This window comes from Diabrotica undecimpunctata, chromosome 2, assembly GCF_040954645.1.
Source record: "Diabrotica undecimpunctata isolate CICGRU chromosome 2, icDiaUnde3, whole genome shotgun sequence".
Classification (NCBI taxonomy): Eukaryota; Metazoa; Arthropoda; class Insecta; order Coleoptera; family Chrysomelidae; genus Diabrotica; species Diabrotica undecimpunctata.
In genome coordinates, this window is record NC_092804.1 from 60,840,685 (window position 1) to 60,860,376 (window position 19,692).

General features: G+C 29.7%; 1 protein-coding gene and 1 long non-coding RNA gene across 2 annotated transcripts in view; one reads left to right on the plus strand and one right to left on the minus strand.

The window, feature by feature from the left end:
• The window catches only part of Lgr4 (Leucine-rich repeat-containing G protein-coupled receptor 4), an 832,616-nt gene that overhangs the window by 665,494 nt on the left and 147,430 nt on the right, over positions 1-19,692 (minus strand). The gene's annotated exons all lie outside the window — the stretch shown is intronic.
• On the plus strand, positions 9,278-10,199 carry LOC140433320 (uncharacterized). The gene is made up of 3 exons (XR_011949922.1): positions 9,278-9,495; positions 9,596-9,840; positions 9,900-10,199. It is a non-coding gene; the product is annotated as an uncharacterized lncRNA (long non-coding RNA).

Consider the following 19,692-nt stretch of genomic DNA (forward strand, 5'->3'; position numbering starts at 1 on the left):
TCTACCGTTTAGAACATTAAAAAACCTGTAGAATATTTTTCATATTTTTTTCCCTATTAACTGCGGTATTATGTATAAAAGCATTTTAGGAATTATTACCATTTATTTCATTCACGAATTTTCTATTAACAACTTTAGCTTACCTAAACATATCTTAGTTTACCGTGAGTTTGGCCCTGCTTATTTTACAAAAGTAGCAAAACTTACAATGGCAGTAGAATTGGCAACGCTGTTATCCTATATCCGTACACTGCCATCTCAACGTGACTTTATCTATAGTAAGCCTTGCCTCAGCTCCCAGAGTTAAGTCTCCCTTAACATTATAGACGCGAATGTTAAAATATTAACGGCGTTTATTACAGTCCCGTCGCCTTGTGAATAGGAGAATGGTTTGGGAAAGTATCCTTGAACAAGTTGGTTACATCACTTTAAGATCTTTTTCACCGTAATCACCCTAGTCCCTCATCATTAAAATAGCAATATGCTATTTTTTATTAAAAACCATCATTATTGTAGAGCCTTTAAAACACATCAAACAACAGTCAGGTTTAGTTATTAATACAATTTATTTTACAAAACTTTTCAATAAACGTCAAGCTATTGTTAGTTTTACAAATTAGTGTCAAAATCACAGCATTCTATAGTTACTCAATTACTTTGAAACTATTTGGCACTGAGAAAATGTATTTATTTAATACCGTCATGACTGAATAAAATACCAAGTGTTACATAGGGTTGAACTTGTATTGAGGTAAGAATTGCAATAATAATAAAATATAAATATGTTATGTAATGTAATAAAATAATGTATCTTTTTTGAGGCGAATCAAAATTAAAAATCAAATAAAGATATGTAATTTTAAGGTAATTTAACCAATTTTTACCAATTTTTCTTGAAATCTAATAACTCTAATTACACTTGCGGTTCAACGTATTCATTTAATTTAATTAAATCTTAACAGATGTGGTGGAAACGTTCTCGAGTAAACGTAAGAGATGGAAAATTAACACTCATTTTTCAGTTTCAAATGAAGTCGGCGAAAATACGGAAATACAGCAACAGTTGAAAATCATTCTAGGAATTAAGTAAAATATATGCGTAGTTATTTCGTTATTCCTCTCAAAGTTAAATTAACACTTTTAAACCGATTTCGGTAAAGTATTTACAGGATTAATTAAAATTTTCTCGTTTTGTAAACACATTTTAGGAAGTATTTATAGTTTAAATAAGATTATATAAATTTGATGAACTTGATCGATTTTTGCAAACTAGTTTGGTAGGGAAAGTGTTCGAATTAACTCTTTAAAGCACAAATTTCTCAGTTAGGTAAAAAATAAAAATAACACGTTTTTAATGACTGGAAGAGTGTCACATTAAAGAAAACATATATTTTTGTTTAACTTAAAAATCCTAAATTTTAATTATCAAAAATATAACTCAAAGTTAATCATATTATATTTAAAGGGTTTTTACGTATGTATTTAGTGGCTCTAAACATGTACATCCAGATAGCACTGACGATGGAATAGTTATTCCGGAAACGTTCTGTGATGTAGCCCGATAGTGTTTATTTTTTATTATACCATTTATAAGGGAATTTTTAAATATTTTTTTGTGATATGTGGTATACAGCCAACTACAGGAATTTAGTTTCAATGTGGAATTGATTTCTTCATATGCCACTAGCGCCTATGTAACAATCGAAGAACAGCTTATCCCATTCCAACGCCATTGCGCTTTCAGGCAGAACTTACAACATAAATCTAGCAAATTGTCCTCCGGAGGCGTGTCAGCCAGGAGCTGACAGCCGTGCCGGACGCATCAAGGAATTTGGATATCGGTCCAAATACTTGGGAATTCCAAGTTTGGCCAAATCCAAATGCCTGATTGATTCGATGCAGGGAAATTCCAATTTTGCTACGTAAAACAAAGGATTTGTTTTACATAAAAGCAGGCAGATTTTCTCTCATTGATCAGTCGAGCTTGCCTCTTCTACTGTAGACCTAGTCGGTGCTATTATTGTTCCTACTAAGTTATTGTTTTATTTTCTGATTTCCTATATACCATTTTTTTATTTTAGCATTATTGTATATTCAGACCTTTTCAGGTTAGAATATTACATTAATCTATATTTGTTCATGTACTGATTGTTTGATATTTTATTTGATTATTTTGATTGTTTATTTTTCTTGTATTTTGTGTCTAAGTTGTTCTTCCGTAAGTTAAGAATACTTAGGAGTATTTATCTTGCCTTTTCTATTTTATATATTTGATTTTGTACTTTGTATCTAAGTAGTTCTTTTCGGTAAGTCAAAGAGCTCTTAGAAGTATTTCTCTGATATCTGAGTTGTTATTTTATTGTGTGTTTAAGTCGTTCTTTTCCGGTAAGTCAAAAGAACCCTTAGAAATATTTTCATATCGCATTATTATTTCTGATATTTTATCTAAGATATTTTCTTCCGTAAGAAAATACTTATATATTTGTCTATTTCATTTTTCCATATTTTGCTAAGCTGTTTCTTCCGTAAGTCAAGAAACACTTAGCAATATTTTCACATCTTTTCTATATTTGATTTTTCTTATTTTCTATTATAAGTCGTTTCTTCCGTAAGTCAAGAAACACTTATAAATATTTGTGCATTTATTTTACTATATTTGATTCTCTTGTTTATTTTCTGTTCTAAGTTGTTTCTTCCGTAAGTCAAGAAACACTTAGACATATTTCTATAATCTGTTTCATTTTTGCATTTCTCGTTTTATATTTTGAGTATTTTATTTTTCCACTCTAAGTCGTTTCTTCCGTAAGTCAAGAAACACTTAGAAATATTTCCATATTTTACTCTCACATTTACATATTTTATTTATCTATATTTCTGTCCTAAGTTGTTTCTTCCGTAAGTCAAGAAACACTTAGAAACTTTTTTTTGCATTATATTTTTATACCATTTAATTTACTTGTTTACTAAGTTATTCCTTCCGTAAGTCAAGGAATACTTAGATCATTTTTACCTATCTGTTTTCCATTTTTGCTCTGTTACTTTGTAACTGTTCCTTGGAACCGTTACCTATAACAGATATTTGTCACTGGAACTGTTATTTATAACAGCGGTGGTATTTAACCTTTCTACCAGCGACAAACCAAAGATGGTAAATACCCGATCCAATTCCGGGGATAGGAAGAAGCCCGAAGAGCCGGCGATGGATCCTACGGGCCCAAATGCCCCCTCTCGGCAACAAAATATGGTATTAAAGTATTTGCGATGGTTGATACCAGAACTTTCTATTTACAAACATTTGAGATATCAGTAACTCACCCTCCGATATTGTGAAGCGATTAATTGAACCAATCAATTATTCAAATCGTAATGTTACAACTGACAACTGATAGATTCAAGATTTATTTAACTACATTTACAAAATTTACATTTGTTGGTAGCAAGTCAATTATATGTATAAGTAAAAAAGATAATATATAACATACACAAAATACAAAAGGAGATAAAAACACATTAATGCGCATAACATAAAATAAAATATAAAAAATACAAAATAAGACACAAACCAATATAGTGAGTACATCCATGTTCATGTTACTGCCTTGAAGTGATCAAAGTATTCACTTACAGACTAAAAAGCAAATCTCATAATAAATCTTTCAAGACTTACCTTAAATTTATTCGTCGAAAGTTGTTTTAAATCCTTAGGTAGGACATTGTATATATATTATAGCCAATGAGTTTTTTTGTGATTTACTCAAACGATACTTAACTGTACTGATGTTATTTGCACCTCTTGTGCTATAGTTATGTAAGTCAAAGTGTTTAATTAAACGATCAGCTCTTTTATATATTTCTACATTAACGCTGGATAGCCATAATTTTGGCAAGAACATTATCTTATATTTAATAAACAACGGTTTGCAAGATTCCAAGTAGCTAACTTTTGCAATTATTCTTATTGCTTTTTTTGCAATTTAAATATTGTTAGGGTATTGCAAGAGTTTCCCCACAGAATACCATCATAGCTTAAAAATGAATGGAAAAGAGGAAAGTACGTTATTTTTAAGGTATCAACACTTGTAACAAGTTTTAATTGTCCGAATAAAAATAAGGTACTAGAAAGTTTACCTTTGAGATGGTCAATATGGTGATACCAAGTCAATGTGTTGTCAACTGTTATACCCAGCAATTTGAGATTATTTGTTTCAACACTCACATCGAAGGTAGACGAAAAAATTAAATTTTGAGTATTGTTATCATTTATTTATAAATACGATTCATACGATTTTATTATCAGATGTCGCTACATTGCGTCTATATGAAGCCATGTTATAGTTGCTTCCTAAGACAGAAAAGATTTATTTCACGTTCAGAGCGCTTGCGAAAGCCGTTCTGATGATGCCTATTGGGCTGAAATACGTATAAACGGATGCGCAAGCTCCCTATACGTGAAATAAAATCTTAACTGTCTTTTCCTTGTTATCATTTAGTTTAAGTTCATTTGCTAGGAACCATTATTAAGCATTGGAATTTACATACTCAGACGTGGTTTCTAAAACTGAACGATTTTTATCAGAAAAAACAAAAGTAGTGTCATGTGCAAATAAAACTGTTTTAAATGGAGCCATGAAATTGGGCAAGTCATCACCATATATTATAAATTATAAAGGGTCCAGAACTGATCCTTATGGAACTTCATGCTTGATCTGCTTAAAATCAGAGAAAAAATTTCCGTACTTGACTGCTTAATATCTATCCTTTAGATACGATGAACTTAGTTCCAAAGGAGTACACCTCCTATACCGTAAAAATACAGTTTTTTAGCAAAATATCATGAGAAATACAGTCGAAGGCCTATAACAGATCACGCGTTATGGTGGTAGAGTGATTATGGCACTCATCATATTTAAAAGTCCAATGTGTTGTGAAACGATCCTTTCTAAACCCATATTGTGAACTAGTAAAAAGTTATTTGTTTCGAAGTACGATATAAGACTTGTTTTCAGAATTTTTTCGATTATTTTACTGAATATCGAAACTATGGAAATTGGATTTATTAATGAGATGGATACTATTAATGAGATGTGTTAAAGGTTTAGTAATTATTTCACTACTGCTTTAGATAAAAGATGCGTTTAGCTCATTAATATCCAAATAATTTGAATTTTTTAATGTTTTATAACTGCGGATACTTCTTATTGATTGGTTGGAGACAGAAATAATGAATTCGATAGAGCTGGAAATTTTTGATAGTTCAAATTTGTGTCAACTGGTGTATTTGGAAGGAGTTTTATAATATTCTTAGCAATTTCAACAAAAAAAGTTATTGAAAGAGTCACAAAATATGTTGGTTGTTGAATTATGTAAACAATATGTTCTATCTCGCTCATAGTTAATTACCTTCCAACACATCTTGGATCTACTCTTTGAGGTTGATATCAATAATTGATCATAGCTTTTTTGTTCTTTTCAACTCAGCATTGTAATGATTTTTATGTATATTATATTCGCTGTAATGTGCTGGGTTTTTAGTAGAATCAGAATGTATGTTATATGCTTGCAAATGATTTCTCATATTTTTTAAGTTGTCATTGAACCAGTTTACCGGACATCTTCGGTTTTTGATAACCAGTTTGTTTAGTGGAAAATATTGCGACATTGCAAGATTACAATTATCTATTAGAAACGTTGCTAGGTAATTTACATCAAGATTATCATTAAAAATGTTCCATTCTAACACGGATAGAAAGTTCCGCATTTTTAAGATACCCTTCTGCGTAAAGGCCCTGGTGCAAACACTTGACTTTTGCTGAATTAATGTTAAACTTATACTGATATACTGGCCGCCATGATCGAAGCAACAAGGTTCAAGAACATTTGCCCGAAACTGATCTTCAACATTTCGTCATAATATTGTCTATACAAGTGGTAGATGTATTAGTAATTCTAGTATAGTCATGGATTGTTTGATTTATTCCAATTAATGATATTATAGAAGTCAGCTCACTAGTATTTGCCGTTTTCGCAATAAAATTAATATTAAAATCTCCCAAAATTATTACTTTTAAATTTGGTCTCATAACGGAACCTAATAAATTTTCTAAATTTGTAAAAAAAGACTTAAAATCGTTACATTTACTCGATTTATACACTGCCAATACAGCTGTGTGTAGAACAGTTCCACAAGATTCAGATGTTTTTTTTATTAGAAAAAAAGATGTCGCATCCACCAAAAGGTTATTAGCGACGGAACAAAATATAAATAACAAACTTTTTTTTTTTTTATTTAGCTTTACGTGTCTCGACAGCGTAGGTCACTGACACAGGTACAATTTTATTACATTACATTACAAGAATATACAGTAACATTACAATTAATAAAGAAATACATTAAATATTGGTACAATTATTAATTATCAAATTCTAAACTACGTTTCTTCTTCTAAATATCCTGGTAAAGCTTGGTTTTATAGAGGAAATTAGTAAGGTTTTGGAATTGATCTGGCGAACTGAGAATATTTTGTAGGTTTTGACTCAAAAGATTATTTTTTCTTTCGTTGTTAAAGTGGGGACAGTATACGAGAATATGTTTAACAGATAGAATATTACCACAGTGTTAGTTAAACACGTACAGATTGTACAAAATGTTAATGGATCTGATATAATTCACTATATTGTCACAGGAACAGTTTAGACCTAGAGCCTGTGGTAGAGCGTTTGGGATCTTGTAGCGCTGTCTTTCTTGGTCATATTTACTACAAATTGTTAAAAAAGTTTTCGACTGTTAATCGGTCGTTACACTGATCACATATAGGTGAATTCTTTTTTGTGAAAAGGTAGGAGTGCGTTAATCTGGTATGTCCTAGACGTAAATGCATAACCGCAATTTGTTCTCGTTTATTGCGCGACGATGGAAACCACTGAGACACATTATTTTTGATTTTATTTAGATTGGAATTAGTTTAACACCCCTTTTTACCCACAAACACAACCCTTTATTCTTAAAATAAGCTTGTAAGTCACTGGAAACACACTTGTCTATCAGCTTCGACAAATCACTTAAAACTGCCTCTCGTGTAGTCCTGTCAGCTTTTTCATTTCCTGTTATTCCGACATGTGAGGGAACCAATTAAAATTGGACGCTTGTTCTATGTTCATGAGCTTGAGAAAGCTGGTATTTTAGCATCTTTTCAAAAGGGTGTTTTGGGAAAAATGTGTTTTAACAAGTTAAGAGAGCTAAGGGAATCTGTTATGATCAGGGCTTTTGTGAGTTTAAGCTCATTAAGAAATTTCACAGCACGTTATATGGCGTAGAGTTCATCTGAATATGTGCTACATGCTGGGGGTAAACGGACAAGAAGATTGTTTCTGAAGAAACGATTGATGCACCCACTCCGTCTTTGGATTTTGAATTGTACAACTGATTGGTCTTTAAGTTTGTCTCCTGTAGACAAATAATATCTGGAGAATATTCAGATAAAAGAAGCTGTAGCATAGAGAGACGATGAAAAAATGCATCAATGTTTCATTGAAGTATCGAGTTGAATGTTAACAGATTCGGAGTTAGATGATACCGAACAATTGTCTACAGAAGAGTCACTATCTAAGTCAGAAATTTATTTCTCTAAATAATTGTATAGTTTCTTTTGAAGTTTTGTAAACTTGCTTTTTGTAGATCTATCATTTGCATATTGATAACTGCTTTGTAAAAGGTGGAGTAAACCAGCTATATCAGTTGTAAATTCTTTAACGAAGCTAATAGTGTCGGGGGAGCCTTGGACGTTATCAATTAGTAGGGATAATTTTTGGTAATTTAAAACGAATGGTGGGGTATGATTATCAATGAAATTGTCAAGAGTTTTCCGTGTAGATGGGACTTTAGATGAGCGAGGTTTTTTTGATTTAGAGGGTTTGGGTTTTGCAAACAGATTTTCTAATGAAATTACTGAGTCTGAAGGAAGCGTGTCGATCTCACCAATGTTGCGTTTTATGGAATAACTTGCGTTTTCGCAATTGCTATTAGAGTTTTGACTTAGATGCTGTGGTTTTATTACATTTGGAAGTACTGGAGCAAACTTATTGGTCGTGACAGAAGTCGAGCTTGAAGTTTTATTTGTAAGATTGGTTGAAATGGTTGTTTCAGAAAATTGTGGTGATGTATCAGGTTTATTAGAATTTTATGAAGTTGTATCTAATGGAAAAGGAGCTGATAGATTGGAAGATACTGCTTTCGAAGTTTGTGAAAACGATATTGCCGCTGAATTAGGTTGTTTAAAAGTTTTGCTATAAGTAGGAGTATTAGTAATTTCTTGGTCATGGAGATTTGTTGGTGTAAGTGATATGCTCGGATTTGATAATGGATAACTTGTTGACTGCTGAATGTTTGGTACCTTGTGTAGTATACTTGTTGAAGCTGTTTGATTTGGTGCTTCATTGTTTGACTCAATATGAGTTGATTCCGTTATTGAACTGTTATTGCATTGGGATGATATGTGACCTGTATTTTTGCAAATAAAACAGGTGAGTGTACCTTGTGACAAAAATATGCGGTAAGGTGTTTGGTCGAAATTTATTAGAGTAGAATCTGGAATTGGTGATGTTATAGGGCTTATATAAACTTTTCTCCGAAAGCTCAATATGTGACTATATTCGGGAAGAGTTAAGCTAATTTTTAGAAATGTTATTGGGGAAATAAGCTTTAAACCGATATTCTGTAATTCTTCAACTAATACTTGATGAGAAATTGATGGGCAGACTCCAGACAAGGCTAGTCTTTCTTCCATAGAGACAAGTCTTCGTGCTGTTACAACTTCACCGAGTACTTCTATAGAGCCATGTTGTGTCATGAAGTTATTTACTACGGTTTTGTTTGCCAAATAAATGCAGATTCTATTATGAGATAATTTAGATGAAAAAATAGTATTTTTTGGGTTGATGACTGTGCCCAAAGGAATGAGATAATCCTGCAGTTTAGCATTATCGATACAACTAAATACAATTGCTTGGGTCTTACTCGGAAAAGAATGTGAAGCGGCTGATGCATATTGTTGTGTTTACATTGTGTGAAGTCATTTTAAGCTGCGGCAGCGAAGGCCTTACTCCTACTCTGGTAAGTGACAAACCAACAGCATGCTACCACAGTATAGACAACAACCAGTATTCCCACTCCGCTTTGGCGCGAAAGTTCGCGCATTTTACTCGCGCAGACAGCGACGCCATTTTCTCTGGACTCCGAAAAATTTGACGGCTCTCATTGGTCATTGGCCATCGTCATTTGTCATAGATAAATAATATAGAGGCCATTGTATTTGTTTACTTTTTGTGTATTTATAGATACAAATAAACTTTATACATTTTTTATTTCGCAATTACGTTGTATAAGTACGTCGATATGTACAAAAATAAAAACAAAAAGCCTTGCCACACTTGTGCAGCTACAAAGTGTTGTAATAATTCTAGGAAAAGTATTGTTTTCTTTCCAAAAGATGTTAATAGGTGAGTGTTAAATTAGGATTAAAATTGTGTATTACAGATGTTAAGATGTTAAATTATTTATTAACGTTTCATCGTGTATTAAAAAAATGTTTGTATTTAGGCAAAAATTTGGTTAATGGCATGTGGACGAGAAGATTTATTGAATAAGGCAGAACGTTTACATAGAAGTCATCGTCTTTATGGTACTCATTTCGACAATAAGATGTTTCTGAATGATATGAGAAATCGATTACAACCTTCTGCAGTTCTCACAAACTTTCCTTTAACAGAGGGCTCATCAACTTTTGATCATACTTATTCTGCAGTAGTCCAAAACATGTCTTCCAAGATGTCCTATTAATGAAGGTAAATAAAATAAATAATTAAGATGTAACACATATGTAAGCTTTCTCTTTTTCTTTTAGAAGTAGTGAAAAGTTCAGCTATGGATATAGAGAAAAATGTTAGTATTAAACATAAACCATCCACTATAACTGTACTTCAGGATATTACTATTACTCCTGGTAAAAACAACATATTCCATGGAGAACCTGAACATGTAACTACACTTCCAGTAACACCAAGTTCAACTCAAGTGTCACAACAATTATCAATAAATACTCCCCGAAAAAATGTATTATGAAGTACAGTTATACAATTAAGGAAGAAAAACCATTATTTAAAAAATAAACTTCAGAAGTTACAGTCTACAGAAAAGAAGTATATTGACAATTAAAAAATTGAAATTTTATAACCTATTTGTGTGGATATTTAATAAAAAAATGTTTAAGAATTCCATAGTTGTGAAATATGTGGCATATACTCAGAAAGTGTAACCAATTTGTGAGATACTATTGTATATTCATATTTAACGGATATGAAAATAGAACTGGTGAGACATATGGTAATCTAAAAATGCCTACTGGTGATTTTATTAACTTTATTAGTATACTTGACTGTCTCTTTCACAAGAATTTTGACATATTAGCTGTACAGCCGAATATTATTAAAACATTTGTTTCTCTATTTAGTACAATAAATTTTAGCCACCCTTGTGAACAATTTCCACTAAAATATTGTAGAACTTTATTTAGCTGTGTATGTTTGTACTATTCATTAAAATTCATGAAGAGAAATTCGAAACTGAAAAACATGAAAATATAACCAAAAGAAAAAATAATAAATTGATTATTTGGAAACATCAATAAAGCATTATTTACTTATTTATAACAATATAAAAAGTCAAAATACTCTTTTTTTATTACAGTGATCAGATAATATCGATTAATAATTAATATACCTATTTAGGGGTTTTCTTCACATTATCTTATGTTTTTAGTGAGATGTAACTAAAATATCTGATCATATTCCATAAAAATGTATTGAGTATTACTTCTAATTAATTATATTGACATTAATCAAGATCAAGTAAACAACAATGTAAAATATCATTCAAAATCACATTTGAACAAAAGCAATTGTTTATAGAATAATCCATACTCCTAAATTCCTTTAGCTAATTTCTTTTCATATTTCTTTGGCATATTAATTGCAAAGCCGAATATTATTAAAATAAAATATTGTATAACTTTATTTAGCTGTGTATGTTTATAATATTCATTACAATTCATGAAGAGAAATTTCAAGACTGAAAAACATGAAAATATAACCAAAAGAAAAAATAATAAATTGATTATTTGGAAACATCAATAAAACATTATTTACTTGTTTATAACAATATAATAAGTCAAAATACTCTTTTTTATTACAATGAACAGATAATATCAATCAATAATTAATATACCCATTTAGGGGTTTTCTTCACATTATCTTATGTTTTTAGTGAGATATAACTAAAATATCTGATCATATTCCATAAAAATGTATTAGAGTGTTTCTTCTAATTAATTAATAATTAATTATATTGACATTAATCAAGATCAAGTAAACAAAAATGTAAAATATCATTCAAAATCACATTTGAACAAAAGCAATTAATTATAGAATAATCCATACTCCTAAATTGCTTTAGCTAATTTCTTTTCATATTCCTTCCTGTTCACTTCTTCAGAATTTACATTTCCATATATCTCATCGCAGAACTAATTATGGTTCAAATATAGGTATGATCTGACTTCTCATACATGCAAACCAGTGCTCATGAGATATAATTTGTTTAACTTCTGAAATTTTAAACTACAAAATGATACTTTGTAAACTTAATGTGTACTTGTTTTATACATGTATATTTGATTTTTATCTGTAATTGTATTTATCTACAATGTATTTTTGTCTAATTTTGACAGTGGGTCTGTCACCTTTGTTATTATTAAATAAACAAATAAATGTAATATCTAATGCAACATGTAATAATAAATGAAGTTCATTTAAAAATTTATTTTTTATTTCCACAAATACATTCTTACCATTAACAGGATGACGCTACTTTTAGCACTTTGTACGATTCCGTTAGACGTCTAATGTACATCAACAAGGATTGTAAGAAAAAACTCAAAGAAAAATTGTGCTATGAAGTACAGTTATAAAATTATGGAAGGAAAACCATTATTTAAATAAAAAATTCAGAAAACATTCTGTACATTCTACAGAAAAGAAATGTGTCGATAATGTGACAATTGAAGACTACATGGCACTTACATCTAAATTTTGTCCTTCGTTAAATTTAGCTAATTTCATAAATGTTCAAATTTTACAGTCTAGAAAAAAGGCAAGAGGTAGAAGATTCAGTAATCAGTTTAAACAGGATGTCTCTTAATGTACTTCAAGGGGCCAAAAGTTTTACAAAAATGTTTTGTGTAGCAAATTTTGTTTACCCAGCCCTAATATATTATTTAAAAATAATATACCAGACAGCTACTCAAAAAGTGTAACTAATTTGTCGGCTAAAACTGTATATCAATATGTTAATGTATATAAAAATAGAACCGGTGACACATTTGGTAATCTAAAAATCCCTACTGGCGATTCTGCTGACTTTATAAGTAGGTATACTTGACATTCTCTTTCAAAAGAATTTTGACATATTAGCTGTAAAGCCGAATATTATTAAAACATGTTTCTCGACTTAGTACCATAACTTTTAGTCACCTTTTAAACAAAGTCCACTCAAATATTGTACAACTTTATTTAGCCGTGTACGTTTGTACTATTTATTAAAATTCAATAACAGAAATTTCCCTACTCAAAAATATGAAAACAAAACTAAAAGAAAAAATAATAAAATGATTATTTGGAAACATCAATAACACATTATTTAATCGTTTATATTGAAATAACAAGTCAAAATAGTCTATTACAATGAACAGGTAAGATCAATCACTAATCAATATACATATTTAGGAGTTTTGTTCACATCCTCTTGTGTTTTTAGTGAGATATAATTAAAATATATTAACTGATTTTTAAACTCTGTATTTGAATTTTGAAATGAAACTTTGCATTTTATTCTACTTTATAACCATACAGCTTTAAAACTAGCATATTTATTAAAAACTGTTGCATAACTCTCCATTTGATTTTTTTTGATAGTGTATAAGACAGTTCTGTAACAAATAGTTGTGAAACTTTAGAAAACAAAATCATAAATACAACGCAAAACAATTTTAGGTTTTTTTTTTAATTTCTCGAAGAATGAAAGAGTAGCAAGAAGAGTTTTGAAATTGGTTGAAATTAAAATCAATTTTGTTAAATAAATCAAAGTCGGCTCTGTCGCGTCCATATGTGCAGGGCCAGTCCACGGTTTTCGTCCAGAAAATATGGCGTCAAGGTCACCGAATTTTGTCTAAAAAGATCAAAGGTACCGCGGTAGAGTGAGAATACTGGTTGTTATCTATACTGTGATGCTACTAATAAGCTAGTTATAGCAGATAACCTCACAAAATGATTTTACGGTAGTGTATATTTATTATTTGACGTTTTCTTTTCACAATAATAAAATAATAATTACGTATAGATGACTTACGTAGTAGTATCTAGTAGATAAATACTTTAATTTTAAAAAACTATTTAATAAAACCTCTTGTTTTTATTAAAAACTAGGAGTACAATATCAGTACAACTTAACCATACCTTGCCAGGGTCGGTTTCCTATTCAGATGTTTGTTCTATATTAAATTTATCACAGTTAAGAGCTTCGAATTTTAAAGTATTTTTAAAATATAGTACAGTACCACCGTCCTCTTTATTTTTCCTACAGAAACTGCTAGCAAGTAAATGCCCATCGATGTTTATGTATCGGAGATCTGCTTCACTCTGTGAGTGCTCTGGGAAGCAAACAACATCGAAGGTAAATTCCAACAAAAATAAATCTCTCATTTGTACTTTATTTGCTAAACATTGAACATTAACATGGAACATACTCAAAAGGCTTTCGCTTTTCAAATTTTGAATTAGTTTTTCAGGAACTTCTAAACTTCCCACTTCTCGATCTAGATTTTTTCCATTTTACCGAACTGCTGCATTTCCACTACAGTTTTGTAAATTCCCGATATGTTAGATTACAATGGATTCAATACAATACAATTCCTTTCCGTGTCTCTACTGCAGGCACATCTGTAGCTGTAGTCAAAGGTATAAATTGTCTGCTGACTGCGTTCTTTCCCGAAAATTTTTAATGAATTTGAATCTTCTTACGACAGATTCACTTGGCCATATAGATAAGTTGTATACATTGTCTAGACTTTCTAAAGGGAAGGACACTTTATAAGATGATTGCTTATCAGTTCTATTCCATTCCTCACAATCAAAACATATTATTTCAGGCACCGTTTCTTTTAAAAAATCCTTCAAATCATTTGAATTCATATCGGCACCGACACGTGAAACGTGCAGATGCCCCCGTCGAAGAAGTGTATTAAAATTAGAAGAAATTTTACTACCGAAAATCGGTTTATTGTATTTATTTATTTTATTTTGTGTCGGGGAATTCCTTTCGGAATTTCCGACCGGTTTTGTATTTGATTTATATTTATTATTATTATATTATTATATTTCCCATATTTTGTTCAGTAGGTTTTTGTTCAGGTTCATTAGCCGACACAATTTTTTACTCGTTTATTTTATAGTAACTTTTTCTAGAATTTGTATTTGTTGTTGATGTTTAAATAGAATCTGATATTTTACTGGTAGATGGCGGTATATGTTGCAAAATTGAATGAGTATTTTGTAGTTTTAACAATAATATTAAATCTTCTTGTTCTTGAGTTCGTTTTTAAAGTTGATAAGAAAGTCTACTTACGATTTCAAGTTCTTTTTTAATAACGTCATGATCTTTCCCAAGTCTTCCACAATCACAAGATAAATTTTCACTCGTGTCATGAAATTTGTCTTCTTTATCACTGTCTATTAAGTTAGTAGCTTTATCACTAAGTTTATTTACATAATTTATTAACTGAATGTTTGTCACTGTCAATGGTAACTTAAAATTAACTAAAATGTCCAAAGTTCGTTCTTTTTCAATTTATTTAATTCCATTATTACTCGACTATTAAACTAATAGCCGCCATTTTGCAACTCCAAGACTCCAATGGTATACTAGTGTATCCTTAGTAAGGACCCTGCTTACCGACTATAAATTTAAAATGGTAGGTACACATAAAAAAAATAAAAAGGAGATTCCCAAGGGATTCATGCCACATAAAAAAAGTGAAGCTAGGAGTAGCATTTTTGGTTTTACGGAAGAAATGACTATGATGTCGTATGTGCCTAAAATATCGAAAAGTGTCATTTTGGTTTTAAGTATGCATCAGTATGATAAAATAGATGGAACCACAAATGATCTTTTGAAGCCAGAATTGATAACTTTTTACAATTGTACAAAAGCTGGAGTAGATATTTGTGATCAACTTTGTGCTAACTATAATGTAGGAAGACGAACAAAAAGATATATTTTGGCTGTTTTCTTCCACTTCTTAAATATGGGTGCCAATAATTCTTTAGCTGTATATAAATCAAATACAAACAAGACAATACCAATTCATATAAGAATATTTTTGGTGCAATTGTCACAAGAACTCATAAAAAATGTTCAGGTAACTCACAGTTCTTTTCAATATATTCCAAAAAGATTACGAAAGTGTATTCGACGGCAGCAAAATATATCTGAACAACTAGTGCTCCAATCTAATGTATCTGGACCGTCCCGTGAGAGATCTGAAAAGTGCTTAAGGAAAAATGATAACAATTAATCAGTTAAATGTAGTGAATGCAATACTTTTATTTTTAAAGCTCATATAAGTAAATAAGATTTTGTGCATCGACTCTATTGATAGCGATTAAATTACGTAATATATTTTTTTAATCTTTTAACGTAGCTTATCTTTAAGACTAGTATAAAAGTTATCAATAAAACGTTTCACATTCAAGTAATCTAATTTCTATTATTTTTAACACAAATTTGTCATATTTTTTCGTGACGCGACTGGTAAAGGTTAAGACGGTTGAAGCATAGTACTGGCACTATTACCTTCCTTGTATACTATTTGCCTATACATATAGATAACAGATTACCTTGCTATAATCGCAAAGCCTCAAAAGCGGTGTAAAAGGAGATATTATTGTGTTTTCTCTTTAAGCATATTTACTGAGTTTTCTAATTTTGTTTTTTTTACATTATACAAGACGGTTTGATTAAAAAAAAACACACAAAACCGAAATTTACTTATCCATCCTGTAAGAAGTTTGTTTTAAATAGGTAGTCAATAGATACAACACATTAGAAACATGATTCCGACAACTATATAGTCTCATCACTTTTATTGCGATCGTAAAACAATTTACTAGACGTAAACAGAAATATGGCTTTTAGCATTTGGTGTGTTCTCTCACACAATGACAATGGATATTATGTTGAAATTTATTGCAGCTATTTTCGTAGCTTACTGCGAAAATTAGTTTTTTAGCTATCAACAATTCCGTACACTGTTAACGATTTATCAATAGTGGGTGAATGTTGCAACATGCCGCTGGGATTTAGGAAGTTGTTTATATAGTGATATTAATCCCAAACATGCCTTAGTAAACTATGAAATAAACGGGAAGGACGATCATTAAATACAGAATATTTTTTTTTTGACCAATAGAACAGTACAAAAGCATGGAAGCGCTAAAAAGTAGATGTTGAACGGCAAAAAAGAAATATTTCAACTCAAAAACCAAGTAGAGTAAGTATTAAAAAAGTAAGAAAAAAGTAATAGGAAAATTAGGCCAGGAAAATAAGCAAAAAATAGTACCCCGTTTGTGACACTGAACCGGCCAGGCACACGACAGTTGTTTTGGGTAGTTTGAACCTCTACTCGATTTTTTGGACTTTATTAGTTATTAACAAATTAAGGTGAAAAAACGGTAAATTTTCACTTTTTTCGTCTATCAGCAAAAAGTGAAGCAATTGAAACAAATTTAAGAGTAATAAACTCATAACTTATATAAAAACCTATAAAATGGTGTTCTTTAAATATTTTTTTAATATTTTAATAACTTTTTTAAAAATTAATTTACTACCTTCATATTTTAGGAAGTTATGTGCCTTGTAGTGCTTAAAATACGACCTAAATTTCAAAGCGATCAGTCAAATGTTTTAAGTTATTTTATTTGTTTATCCCAAATTAAATTTTTTTGGCAAAATAAGTCACAAAATGACGAAGTAACAGTAATTCTAAGCAGAGATTATCAAATTGATTATTTTATCAACATTATTAAAAAAAAGTAAAGATTTAAATTATTTTTCATTAATAGAAATGCATTTTTTCGTAAATTTTAAAAACAAAATTGTCGTAGGAGAATTTGACTCCTTTTTAAATTGATAGCAGAGTTGTTTATAATAATAAAGAGATATTATTAGAGTCGTTTGAAAGAACATACTCCTTTTTAATTATACAAGGAGTTAAACTTGATACGATTTTCAGGAAATATTGGTTATAACTTTTTAAATACCTGGTATAACATAATAAAACTTTACATTGTTGTGATGTGGAAGTAAAGCAGATTTCAAGTTTAAAATAAAATACAGGGTGTTCCGTTCAAAAAAACATAAGTTTGGTCTGCCACCATCTTATGGAACACCCTGTAAGATTGTAACCAATTTTAAAATGTAGAGTTTAAAGCTGCCTACAATTTTTGTCAATAACTTTTTTTGTAATTTTTACTATAACAGATCTACTGAGCTTCCTCACACTAATCAATCACCCTGTACACACACTTATATATATATATATATATATATATATATATATATATATATATATATATATATATATATATATATATATATATATATATATATGGTACGTCTCGAGTGAGGGGAGTAGGCAGATTGAGACCCTGAACTCGAACCGAACTGTATCACTCTTGATAATGGCTCCAAAATGGGTGCCGAAACGTCGAGTTTTAAATTCTCAACGCGGTTCTTCCCGAGAACTCAGTAATTTTCATATATATATATATATATATATATATATATATATATATATATATATATATATATAATTTTTTATAATTAATTTTTATTTAATTGTATTTAATTTTATTTAATTTTTTTAAAACTGAAAAAAAGATTGATGAACATTTAAAAATCTAGTTGTAACAAAACATTTCAAAGTAAATAAGTAATGAAAAATTATTTATTATTAATTATTTATTACTTAATTCTTGTTTTGTTTTTCTATTTTTTTTATTTATTTTCTTTGAATATTAATTTGTTTTGTTTTATAGTCCAATTCTGCAATAATTATGTGATACTTATATATTTAATTTAAAAAGAATTCACGAATTTTTTTGTGGTTTGGCACTTGGATCTCTGACGTAGATAATGACGTGCATCGGGATTTATGCTGTACCAACTGTATGTAAAAAGCTCTTCGCAGAACAAATACTAATTCATCCGCAATGAGTTATGGAAAGTCCAAAAATTTAATTAGTTGGAAACTTCCCTTTTAGTCTATGAATGATAATAAGAATAGGTAAGTTTATAAAAAGTATTAAAAGCATTAAAAATGCTGTGTTTTAATTTAATTTCCATAACCAAATTCCAACTAAAGAAAATAATAAAAATTGAAAAAAGTTGAAAAAGAAAGCTAAGTAACCCAACTTATCAAAATGAGTTTTATTCGGCGTTAAGCTTAAAATTAACTAAATGGCTCAGCTAGGTTCCTACTTGATAAGGTAGGCTAAGCGATGAGGCATTAAAAAAATTAAAGCAGTCATGAAAATTACTACAAAAATTTTTTAAATCATACGACAGAATAGATATTAAGAGATGGATGACAAATGAAATTAAATATATATATATATATATATATATATATATATATATATATATATATATATATATACATATATATATATAATATAATTATAAAATAGTAGACATATTTAGTATTATTTATAAATCTAAAGTATACAGTATTGTTTAAACAAGACAATTAAAATTAACAACTTAATATATTAACAAATGTAGAGGTTCACATCATATACCTAATTTATAGATACATACTTTTCCGGACTGTGATCTAAAATTATTTGTTCCTGAAGTTCCGGTCTTAAATTTAAGATTATCAAAGGCGATGTGGCAACAATAGTAACTGTCTTAGGGTAACCGACAATACATCTCTCAGATAACTGTACCAATGTACACAATCTCCATCTGATTCTGGTAAGTAGTAGCAGTACTTTTGTCTATTATGTTGTAGGTAATTTGATGATGGTTTTTATTTGTATCATCAAATATTATTCTGTTAAAATTATTATTCTGGCGTAAAATTGTTCCTTATTATTTCTCGTAAACATTATTCCGGTGAATTACTACAAACATGCAAGGCGTGTTTTGGAATATAATGTTAAAATTTTAAAATGTACAAAAAAAGTCATTATATTACTGATTATGTGATGAAAATATTAAAAATATTTTTTAATAATATAAAATATAGGTTCAAAACGTAAGCTTCAATAAATATATTTAATCGGTATTTCTCGCAATATCTTTATCCTTTGAGCGACAAGAGAAAGTGAGTAGGATTTATTGGGAAATATTGTTCCTCGGAGGAAAATAAAAATTTCCGATTTATTGTAAGACACAAGACTAGAGTTATATTGGAAATACTATTGAATTCGTTTTAACATTAATATCATGTTTTTATGAGAAAACGAAGCAGTAAAATGCATAAAAATACCTTAAAAATATCTTTCTCGAAACAAAATGAATTA